Below are 13,055 nucleotides of genomic sequence, written 5' to 3' on the forward strand. Positions count from 1 at the left end.
GAGGAGAGGAGAGGAGAGGAGAGGAGAGGAGAGGAGAGGAGAGGAGAGGAGTTTGTATTCTTGATACTAAAGTGAAACCTTTCCTGTGCTCTTCTCTTGCTCATCTTGTAAGAAAGCACGTATTTCTTCTGCTTGTGAGTGACACAACGGTTTCTGCAGCCCATAGAGGACTACTCCCAAGATGTGATATCCCAAGATTAAATATTTAAAAATAATTGAGTTGATTTTCTTTCTGTGACAGGTATGTGATCTAAACACATTATACCCTGACATTAAGTGTGGAATTCCATGGAAAACACTGTCTTCACACACCTTCAAAAAACAAAGAAACGAAAAGAACAAATACTTGAATCCTCCAGGGATTTCTTTTTAGGGAATACTGCCATAGAAGCTGGCAGTGCAAGAAGAAAACACCTACCATGTTTTAAATTTTTGTCTGGCAAACAAGCAATGTCTATGTTCCACTTCACTAGCTATGAAAAGCACTGTCATCAATTTGCTTTCTGAAAGCAGATCTGTTATGATGTAACGTGTTACTTAAAAAATGAGACAAGTAAAAGACATTCTATCTTTTTTTTGGATTTTAACAACGCTGACCACAATTTATTTAGATAGTCTGCAATTGTGATTTAACGGACTCCATAAGGTAAGCTTGTGTTTAGTAAGAAAGTTTCTAAATTGGTCCTTTCCTACAAACATAAAAGACTGCTGGTTGAGAAATAGAACAATATGTGGTTTGCTGTTTTTAGTTGTTTGTTTCTCTCAAGTCCTAGCCTTTTGTTTAGCTTTTAAAAATTAATTCTTGATTCGATTTTGCACTCATTGGGGCCTACTAATATATCATTGTAGACTTAAAGATTATTTATTTATACACGACTACAAATATTCAAGCATATTCCAAGTTCTCTTCCATAGCCACTACGTTCTTAAGTGATCACAGAATCACAGAATCACAGAATGGCCCAGGTTGCAAGGGACCTCAAGGATCATGAATCTCCAACCCCCTGCCACATGCAGGGCCACCAACCTCCACATTTAATACTAGACCAGGCTGCCCAGGGCCCCATCCAACCTGGCCTTGAACACCTCTAGGGACAGGGCATCCACAACCTTTCTGGGCAGCTGTTCCAGCACCTCACTACTCTCATAGTAAAGAACTTACCCCTGACTAAATCTTCCTTCCCTCAACTTAAAACTATTTCCCCTTGTCCTGCAGTTATCTACCCTTTCAAAGAGTTGATTCCCCTCCTCTTTGTAGGCTCCCTTTAAGTACTGAAATGAGGCTGCAATGAGGTCACCCTGCAGCCTTCTTTTCTCCAGGCTGAACAAGCCCAGCTCCCTCAGCCTGTCTTTGTAGGGGAGGTGCTGCAGCCCCCTGATCATCTTTGTGGCCCTCCTCTGGACCCTCTGTAACAGCTCTCTGTCCTTCTTGTACTGGGGGCTCCAGACCTGGACACAGTACTCCAGATGGGGCCTCACAAGAGCAGAGAGGGACAATCACCTCCCTTCCCTGCTGGCCACCCCTCTTCTGATGGAGTCCAGGATATCATTTGCTTTCTGAGATGCAAGAGCACACTTGCATGCTTGTTTGTGTTCAGATTTTATCCATCAGGATGCCCAGGACCTTCTCTGCAGGGCTTTCTTACTGCCGTTGAAATCCCTGGTGAGGCAGCTGCTTGGACAATTTCTCTGTATTTTTTCCAGGCTACCTGTCCCTCCTTCTATTTTCTTTAGGCTTTCCTTTTGTGTTTGTGTTCATCCACGATCTCTTTGTTCAGTCATGCAGGTCTCCCAGTGTTTCTGATTTCCTCTTTTTTGGGTTGCATTACTCTTGTGTTTGGCAACATGACTCTTGAACCAGCTGTGTCTCTACTTTCTATAGGGCTTTATACCACAGTATTCCACCAAGCAGAAGTCTTTGGAGGCCAAAATCTGCTGTCCTCAAGTCCAGAGTTGTGAGCTTACTGTGCACCACTGCCCTGGGGATCTTGAGCACCACCATTTTGTGTTCTTGACTGCCAAGGCTGCCTGTGAGCTCCATATTCCTCACAGGTCCCTCCTTGTTGGTGAGAACAAGGTTCAGCATGATGGTTATCTTCACTGGCTCTTCTATTACTTGAAGAAGGAAGTTCTCGTCATGATACCTATTGGAACCTCCTGGATTGCTTATGAGCACCTGTGTTGTCCTTCCAAAAGATATCAAGAAGTTCATATCCTCCTATAGAGGGCTGCGTCCATTCATCCACATCCTGGTCAGGAGGCCTATAGCATTCTTCCACTATGTCAGGTTGAGCTCCATGCATTCCAGCTGATAACTGTCTGTCCTTCCTGAAGAGCCTCTATCCTTCCATTCCAGCACTCCAGTTACAGCCTCCCATTAGGTCTCCATGATATCAAGAAAATCACAGCTCAGTGCAAATGCATGTACATCTCTAACATCTCCTGTTTATTCCCATGCATTTGCATACACAAATTCAAGTTGAGCCTCTAAATAAGCTGACTTTATGGCTGAAGTAGCTGGAATTCCTAAATGCTGCTCTTCAGGCACTATCACTGATCTAAAAGCCTTCTCCAGGCTCTGGACATCTATCACAGAACCCCAGAATCGTAGGGGCTGGAAGGGACCTCCAGAGATCATCGAGTCCAACCCCCTGCCAAAGCATTTTCCCTACACCAGGTCGCACAGGCAGGCATCCAGGCAGGTCTTGAACATCTCCAGAGAAGGAGACTCCACCACCTCCCTGGGCAGCCTGTTCCAGTGCTCCGTCACCTCACTGTAAAGAAGTTCTTGCGCACATTGGTGCAGAACTTCCTATGCTGCAGTTTCCGGCTGTTTCCCCTTGTCCTTTCTCCACACGCTGCTGAAAACAGTCTGGCCTTGCCACTCTGACCCCACACCTTAGATATTTATAGACCTGGATCAGGTCCCCTCTCATTCTTCTGAGTTGCTGGCACTGGCACCAAACTGTTAGGAATATATTAACTTTGCTTATTCCAAACTAGCTGAAGTCCTTTGGCAGTTGAGACATAACTAAATGATGCAATGTAAAATGTAAATGATGCAATACAATTTGAAAAATTCTAAGAGTCAGTTTGCGTACCGTGTACTTGCATACAGTACTAATGTATGAAGTTGGATGTTTAGAAAGGTGTTTTTTAAGCTTTCACACAGTACATGAGCATTAAACTATACATGGAAATAATGAGGTAGAAATGATAAAATTTGGTCTGACTGTGATCAAACTTCTGACAATGAGATTTCTGAGTCTATTGAACTGAAATTCTTTTTTACTGCCAATTAAAGTCCTTTGCTACCCAAGCTCAGTGTGATGCCAAGCCAGGTGGCAGTTTCCATAACACTGACTTCCCACTGTACTGTGGATAGAAAAACAATCTGAATAGACACACAAACCTTTCAGACTAGTGAATTCTGAGCTTTTAATGACAGTATATGTATGTATTCTTGTATCCACCATAGGTAGAAGTTATGCAAAGCTAGTTCTGGATAAATATATACCTCTTACTTAGAGATTAAGTACTATAAAATACAAACTGCATGCATTTGCAAGGCAACCAAATCTTTGGTGCTTTTAATTTTTGTAACTAAGAATATAATTTTTTTATTTATAACTATAAATATATTATAGTTATATATATATATATTTATATGTATATAAATTTATAACTAAGAATATAATTTTTTTAAAATTTATGTAGTATTTTCATCTTAGTGGTACGTTTATTTCAATGTTTTCAGATGGCATATTATTGATATTAAACAATATAAATTTGTCCTTTTTTCCCCCAGTACTTCTTCACAGGGAATCTTGCACCCATGTAGAGAGTGACTCAAATTGTCACTGTGATGTTCCCCATCCAGCTGGTATGATTTGAAAGGATTACTATCCATTGTAAAATTACATTAGACCTTTGTGTCTTACTGATCCAGTGACTTCCACGTTCAATACTTCCTGAATAAGCTAGGAACCAGGCTGGAAAATCAGGATGGTGAACCAGCCGGGCTCTGCACATTGCTGCAATGCACTTCATGTGCTCCACTATTCTTTATTGAAGTAATGAACAGTGTCGTGATGCCAAACCTCAATTCTCATTTTACATTCAGTCTAAGTGTCAGGAAGGATTTGTCCTACCTGTGAAATCTGTTTCTAGCAGCCATCCTGAGAATGACATAATGATCTTAAACCCCAAGGATTTAATACAGAATTCAAGCTCTTCAGAAACCATAATCTTCCTACACTGAGTAGGCACTATTGTCATTGGTTAATGTATTTTCCATCCTTTAAATTAATCAGTGAGGAATAGAGATGAACAAAGCAAATAAGTAGTATTTTTCCTTTGCTCAGTGTTATACTACCAGTTCTCAAATGGTTAAATCTGATTTAGCCATATTCAGATATTCAGGATAGAAATATATTATCTTATTTATATAATTTAGCTGAACATGTGTGAATTTACTTAACTTTTACTTTCTATGAGACCTGGCAGGTAAATTTTTCCTCCTTAAATAAACTGGTTCCATCTTGGCTGAGGGTAAAGCAAGGTCTGAAGTGATAAGTCTCAGGGTAAGAATTAACAGCCTGAAAAGCTGGACAAATTGTAGCCTGAAGTAGTAGCGAAAAAGAATAGGGTTGGAATCATCATTTTGTTGGAAGGGAAATCTACCACCATTCTTGCTGTTGTGTGAAGGATTTGACTCTGGTGGTGGAGAGGAAAGAGACATGCATATAGAATATTTGTTTCGTAACATTCTGTGCACTGCACTTCGGATTAAGTGAAGTTGTTCAGTATGTATCCCATCATTTGCCAGATGTTGTGTTATTGAAAAATATCACAGTCAGTCTGCTAGAAACAATGATTTTCATCTACGGCCTATAAAGTTAGACTGCTCAAAGGTCTGAATGAAATGTGAGAATACATCAGTCATCACACTGACAGAAAGGCATTACAGAGGGCTGTAAACAAAGTAAATACATTTGAAATACTCCCACAGCATTCTCCCGGAGAAACTGGCAGCTTGTGTCTTAAACAAGCGTACTCCTTGCTGCTTAAATATCAGGACCAGGGAATGGGAGTTAAGTCTAGCTGTCGACTGGTCATAAGTGGTGTTTTCCAGGGGCTGATACTGGGACATATCCTATTTAATATTTTTATGGTGATCTGGACAGGGGGTCCAGATGTTGAGTGCAAATTCAGTATGTTTGGAGAAAACATCAAGTTGGGAGGAAGTATCGATCTGCCTGAGGAAGGTCCTACGGAAAGATATGGATAGATGGAACAAAGGACTAGGGCCAATTGTATAAGCATTAACAAGACCAAGTGCCAGACCCTATGCTTTGGTCACAACAACCCCATGCTACAGATGTGGGGCAGAGTGGCTGAAAAATTGAGCACTGGAGAAGGATCTGGGGGTGTCAGTTGACAGCCAGCTGTTCATAAGCCAGCAGTGTACAGTGTAGCAGGTAGCCAAGACATGCAGGCTTGTATCAGAAACAGCAAGATAAGAGAACTGATAAGGAAGTGATCGTCCACTTGTACTCAGCTCTGGTAAGAAGTCCCACCACAAATACTGTGTTCATTTTTGGCCCCTCACTACAAGAGAGACACTGAGTCACTGAGGAGTATCCAGAGAAAGTCAACAAATTTGGTGAGGGGTCTGGAGCACATCTTCCAAGGAGTGGCTGAGAGAACTGGGATTGTTTCGTCTGGAGGAGACTCAGGGAATTTATTCCCTTACTGTTCTCTACAACTACCTGGAAGAAGATTGTGTCAAGTGGAGCTCAGCCTCTTCTCCCAGATAACTAGGAACAAGATGAGTGGTAATGACCAGGGAAGGTTTAGTTTTAATATTAGGAAAAATGTCTTCTCTGAAAGAGTGGTCAGATATTGGGACAGGCTACCCAGGGAGGTGTTCAAGAAAAGGATTGATGTTTCACAGGGTAACGTGGTCTAGAACAGTCACAGGCATGAGTTGGTGGTTGGCTAGATTATGTTAGTGGTTTTTTGGACCTTAATGATTCTATGATTCTGTGAAAAGCACAAGAAAGGGAGTCCACTAGCCATTGATTATTTTAGGAGGGAGACTTGTCTTTGCATATCTGGGCATTAAAAAAATACTGGAATAAGTAATAGCAAATATCCGAGGGATCCAAAATAGGAAGCATTTTATATTTGAGTAATTTTCACTCTGTAATTTCAAACTCTCTCACTACTTGATTTGAAGCACATTTTTTGAGGTAGACTCACATCTAAGACATACATGTTATTTGGTCAAGAAATTACGATTAAGAAGGATGCATATTTTAATCTGATCAAATGAGTTCTCTTGAGAAGTTTGGGAAAAACCGAAAGAATGTAGAATCTTGGGCAGAAATACACATTTTTCCCCAGTGAATGCAATCCTTGGATAAATATCATGTAGTTAATACAAATTTAAACAGTGCCCAATGCAATTGTTGCCTCTGGGCTAGGCTGGAATTTAAATAATATTCTAATTAGTAATTTTTTATTATCAGCTTGATTTACTTCATAATAGTCTTGTTCCTGCCCATGGACAGTGTTTTTGTAAGGGTCAATTACAAAATCTTGTCTATTCTTCAGCTAACCTTTAGCAAATTCTGTTTAAAACCTGGTGTGTACAACAAATGAATGTTCTCAAATTTATCCAGGAAATGAAAGATAAAAAAACTACAGTCTGAAATGTGATTTGCATTTTCATGTCACTACCATAAATAGGTAAAAGTCTTGATAAATAGTCAAGAACTGAGAGCTGTGGGGTTCGGCATGTTTTGTACATGAAACACTCTTACTGTCTCTCTTAAGAAACAGATTGTGAACATTAGCAATTATATAGTTGGATCTAGCAGGTGAAACCAGCAGATAATATATCTTTCTTTGTCATCCCATTTGAACAGTCTGTGAAAAGTTGAATTTACAGAATTTTCTCTCTGTGCTGTCAAGCCTTTTAAGCTGATATCTTTCAAACTGTCTTACTTTGATGTTTCCATGCTTCCTCTGCTCTACAGAATGTAGTGCCCTTCATTAAGGAAGTGCCATTTTTGGCATGAAAAGGAACTCCTGCTGTTAGTTGGCTTGGAAAGAATTTATAAGGCCCAACTACATATGCTGTATCTTGGCTAGAAAAGAAATCTTCATGTTCTTACTATGTAGGCTCTGTTCCTCTAAAAACTGAACATATTGGCCATCTAGCCACTTCACCTATTAAAAAATATATATTTTATATATTCATTGAATATTCCATAAAACCATCTCTCCATTTAGGGAGATTTCAGCTCAGCTCTGAAGATCCACAAGCTCTCTAATCGCCATTTAAATCCACTGGAAAACTAAGTACTGGACAAAATGCTTAGAATCTCTACATGAAGGCTGATTATGCACTGTTCATGTTCTCATTTTCCTTACAAACGTGTTTTAAAGAATTGCTGAAATACAGGCTCTTGCTTGGAGAGTTGCTTCTGCAACACATCATACAATGCCTGTGCGACATAACAGTTGAGAATGATTTTTCATTCTAAACAGTTGTGATTTGACAGATCAAGATATCATTAAATGTTTTGTGACGGATGAATATAATAAGATTTAAAATATCTAAGAGTGATACATAGCTGTATTGTCCATATTATTGGCACTGAAATAAAAGAGTGCAAGGATGTTCAATAAACAGAAAAAAACACAGTTTTGCAATAGCAATGAATCATAGAACTATAGAACAACCTGGGTTGAAAAGGACCACAATGATCATCTAGTTTCAACCCCAGCCACCAGACCAGGCTGCCAAAAGCCACATCCAGCCTGGCCTTGAATGCCTCCAGGGATGGGGCATCCACAGCCTCCTTGGGCAACCTGTTCCAGTGTGTCACCACCCTCTGTGTGAAAAACTTCTTCCTAAGATCCAACCTAAACCTCCCCTGTCTTAGCTTAAAAACATTCACCCTCGTCCTATTACTATTCACCCTCATAAACAGTTGTTCTCCCTCCTGTTTAAATGCTCTCTTCAAGTGTTGGAAGGCCACAATGAGGTCTTCCCAAAGCCTTCTCTTTTCCAAGGTAGACAAGCCCATTTCCCTCAACCTTTCTTCACAGCAAGGGTGCTCCAGCACTCTGATCATCTTAGTGGTCCTCCTCGGACCTGTCCCAAGAGCTCTGCTTGTACTGGGGGACCTAGGCCTGGACACAGTACTCCAAGTGGGGCCTCACAAGAGCTGAGTAGAGGGGGACAATCACCTCTCTGTGTGTATGACCCTGCTGGCCACATCTTTTTTAATGCAGCCCAGAACACAGTTGGCCTTCCAGGATGCAAGTGCACACTGCTTTTTCATGTCCAGCTTCTCATCCACCTGGACCCCCACGTCCTTCTCTGCAGTTGTGCTCTCAAGGAGTTCTTCCCCTAATTTGTATAAATACCTGGGATTGCCCCTGCTCATTTGCAACACAACTTACACTTGGCTTTATTGAACCCCATTAGGTTCTCACGGGCCCACTTCTCCAGCCTGTCCAGGTCCCCCTGGATGGCTTCCCTTCCTTCCAGTGTATTGACTTCTCCACTCAACTTGGTGACATCTGCAAACTTGCTGAGGGTGCACTCAATTCCATCATCAGTGTCACTGATGAGGATGTTGAAGAGCCCTGGTCCCAGGATCAATATCCTTGGAGGATACTGCTGTGACCAGCCTCCACCCTGGCACAGAACCATTAAACACAACAGTATGGCTGCGACCAGCTAACCAGCTCCTAATTCATCAGGCAGTCCATCCTTCAAATCCACACCTCTCCAATTAAAGAGAAGGATGTGGTGAGAGACCATGCCAAAAGATTTACAGAAGTCCAGGCAAGTGACATCCGTTGATGTTCCCCCGTCAACTGATGATGTTACTCCATCATATATCAATTAGTATCCTAATTTCCTAAACGAGGTTTCTTTTTCAGCCTTGGTCCTTATTCAGAGTGTTGAATATCTTTCTACAGCAGTTTTATTCATTATTACTTATGCATTTAATTATAGTTCTTCATTTTCTGTGACACATTTATAATGGAGTGGGATCTCTGTGATTGGGAATTGCATGCTGAAATTTTAGAAGAAAATTAGCAACAAATAAGGGAGGACGAGAAGAAAAACTCTAGGAATTTCCACATGAACTGAGTAGACTGAGACTCTAGTAGAAAATATGACTGTTACTTTTTCCCTGACTTGATGGGAGGAAGACTAAAACTTTTTAATGTTCTTCTGATAGTTAAAATCTAGCAAGAGTTAAAAAAGCCTGATGGGGATCATCAGCTTTTCTGTTCATTGAGTATTTAACTTTAAACAGTATCTGGGTGTACAGAAGCATGAATGGTAGAAGAAAAAGTTATCTGAGACAAAAAAAATTTGTAAGATAGACAAGCACTTGGAAGCAGGGAATAAGAGTCAAAGAAGCTGTGAGTGGGAGAAATATGTGTGGTTGAAATCTAAGAGTAGGGGAAACAATTTTGAAAACCTGCAAAAAATATGGGGAGTTGATAAGAAAATGGAGAATAGATTGATTAGGAAGAACAGCCTATTTTTTTTTTTTGAAGGAATGTAAGAACCAGTGAGGTACTCAGTAAAGATCTTTGCTCAGTGTAAAAGCAAATAGGAAGGTTGTGACAGACAGCACCACTACGAGAGACAACTTGGAAACCATGAATAGTTTCTTTGAAAAATAATAGTTACAAGCAAAGCAGGCAACAATTAACTGCCAATTTTATGGAGTGAGTAAGCTCCTTTCTAACTATGAGAAATTTGTAATTTTATCTGTCAATCTTTTTTGCCTTTAACTGAGCTCTCTGATTCACCATATTCATGGTGATTTGATTATCTTAAAGTAGCTAGTTGAAGGATGGTGTATTGTATTGTGAACTGGGGATAGATAATTACATTGATGTGATTCATTGCTTAAGACAACATAAATTGTTGGAGTATCAGTGCAGCAAGCTTAAAATTACCTTTGATTTTTTTACCTCTTCCTCCCTAAAGTAAGCTGAAGCCTCTTTTGTTCCACAAAACACTACTATGCCCCTAAAAGCTAAACATATTTCGCTTTACAAAAATATTCATGACAGTAAACAGGAGTTTTGGAAGATGGACAGGCAAAGTAGACCCTTGACAGCCTCTCAGGGATGACTTGATAGTTTAATGCTATAAACCAGTGCACAAACTGGCCTAAAATGACCAATATTTTCAACTGATTTCTTGGACTCTGAATATGTTTTGGCTTTATGAAATTATTACTGAAAAAGAAAATAAGTACAGGTGCTCTGCAGAATATGTGTTTTGTACCTGAAGGCAGAGAAAAGCCTAAGAAAAACTATTTTGGATAAAGGAAAATAAATGATAGTAAAATAGGTTAGCAGAATGCATCTTTCTGTTTTCGTAATTGTTTTGGTAATTAGTTTGGAATTCAAAGGGACTTGTGACACCCACCACTGAGCAAAAAATGTGTCTTATTTTCTTCCAGGGTTTTGGCCTGCTCTTCCCTCTTGAGGCAGAAGATATCCTTATAGGTGTACATAGTGTCTTGTCTTTTATTTTTTCACTTACCAGCTAGTGGAAGTAGAAAACTCAACAACAGTAAAGCCATAGTACTGTATAGTATAGACATTTTACTTGCTTTTAAACTAATACTAGCTTCCAGACTTGATGATTATTCCTCAAAATAGTGAAAATGCAAAACTAAAGCATATTATGTTCATTGCAGAATTACCACCTGTATAACTTACTCCTACATAAAGGAAACTCACAGCTAAATTCTGGATTAGAGAACTAAATAATGATTTAAATGACTAGCATTGCAGCCAAACATTCGAAGGATAGTTTCAAGATTGTTTCGTAACCAGCTCTTGTTTTAGTACAGATTAGTGTTTCTCTTTTGAACAGACTGATAGGGATTTATAATTGCCCAAAAACTGAAAGTTAGTGATTGAAGTAGCAATCCCTTGAATTCTGCAGTTCAGCATTAGATGGAAATATGGTTTGTCTTTTATTTTTTTCCTTTATATTGGGCATGCATTTCTTTATTTGAGACATAAACTGGGAGATGTATTTGATTTTTAATTTTTTTTCCCTCCATATTATGCTCTTGAAACATGCAGTGCTGCTTATAAAGGATTTCCTGCAAAAATCCACTATACACATGATCTATTTGACAGAACTAGGATGTATTTTTGTGGATGAATCCTTGCACATTGCTTCCACTTCCAAAAGCTGAACATCTTTCAAATTCATTACTAAAAGGACTTTTGAATAGGTGTGCAAATTCTAGAATACTCCAACACTCTTTAAGAATGGTTAAATTCAAAGTGATTACCTCTTCAAAACAACATCGGAATGCATTTTTACCTGCTTAATACCGGTGTCATGATTCTTTCACCTAGTATTTCAGTTTGCAGATGTGTGTAACACTGTGTTACAAAATATTCTGTACATGTGAAGAGGATCTTACATGTAGAATAAAAAAATGCCCAGATCTACTGAACATAATGTCACTGCCCATAGCTCACAATGTCCCAGAGCTGCAGATCACAGGTGGGTGTAAGTGTGTAGAGGCTCAGTATCAGCACTTGGCTGTCTTGATGTTTGCTCTCCACCCTTGCCTTGTGCTGGAGATGGTGCTGTATAAACAAAAACTGCTCTAGTTCTTATGATTCAGATAGAGTAGATATTTTAATTGTGAAGCTAATGGACTATTATAAATCAAATGAAAGCCAAATATAAAAAATTTAACTCCTCAATACTGTCAGTAATTAATTATGTATGTCACTTTTTTCTTTTACTCAAGAAGTGCTAAAAACCCTATGCATGATTTGGAAAGTCTAACTGCATGAAAGCACAGTTTTCAATGCCACCAAAGTTGTCTGTCTCTCTGAAAGTATTGACCTCATGTGATTTTGTTTACCCCTGGTTCTGGGAAATAGAACAGAAATGGAAATATTTGCATCATGGTGGAAGAAAAGGTTTAGGCTTTGTCTAGAATAGAAAATGTCATAACCTGTTATTTACAGATCATGAAACTCCTAAATATTCTGACCTCTTCATCCAGAGTTTTACAGGCAAACTGAAAGGTTTTATTTTGTGAAATGAAAATAAAAGAAAAATGTATTCCAGAGTTTTGAAGCAATTTGGATCAGCTTGACCTTTGTCTTTTTTGAAATAAAAATGTGATGGCACTTGATGAAGTTTCACAGACTGGGCTGGTCCTCTTTCCTGTCTGGTCAGATAGCATCTGCCTGATCACACCCTGATGCTTCTCTCTGAAGGGTGGACTCATTGCATCCTACATACGCTTGGGGGACAAAACCTGGTGCTTGTGGTTTAGCAGGTAAACTAGTGGCAACACTGTTACCATGGGGTGTTTTTCCTCCTGGCAGAATTGTTTGTTGTTCAGTTTCTACTGGTTCTTTAGCAATACAGATGCGTAATGTAATTAACTGTAATGTCTAGGGGGAAAAAAAAAAAGGAACCTTTACCTTCACCTTTGCTGTGAATATGGAGTTTGGAGCCTTTCAGAAGATTTACACTTACATGTTATGAACTTGCAAAGCAATGGCACTTTAGAAACACTCTTAGTGTATTAAGCCACAAATGAATAAGCATTAGCAGTTGCTGGCTAGAATGGCAGGAGAAAAAATGCTATCCTAGTTTGATAAGTGGGGCTGAAAGGCAGAGATATGCCTAAGGCTTTATCACTGTCAGCTTTTCCAGCCCAGTGCTTAAATGACAACAATCTTTGTTTCATAAAATGTGTACTCAAGGGAAATCTCTTCAGAGAGAAGCAAAGGATTGAGAGAAATGTAATTGCCCCTGTCATCCAAAATCTAGGGAGCAAACTCTCTAACTCCAATGTGGTGTTACAAAGTCAAATTCACAGAATCACAGAATCGTAGGGGTTGGAAGGGACCTCCAGAGATCATCGAGTCCAACCCCCTGCCAAAGCAGGTTCCCTACAGCAGGTCGCACAGGTAGGCATCCAGGCAGGTCTTGAACATCTCCAGAGAAGGAG

The sequence above is a fragment of the Centrocercus urophasianus genome, unplaced genomic scaffold, assembly GCF_019232065.1.
Source record: "Centrocercus urophasianus isolate 14NV4802_14NV808 unplaced genomic scaffold, USGS_Curo_1.0 seq_21, whole genome shotgun sequence".
Classification (NCBI taxonomy): Eukaryota; Metazoa; Chordata; class Aves; order Galliformes; family Phasianidae; genus Centrocercus; species Centrocercus urophasianus.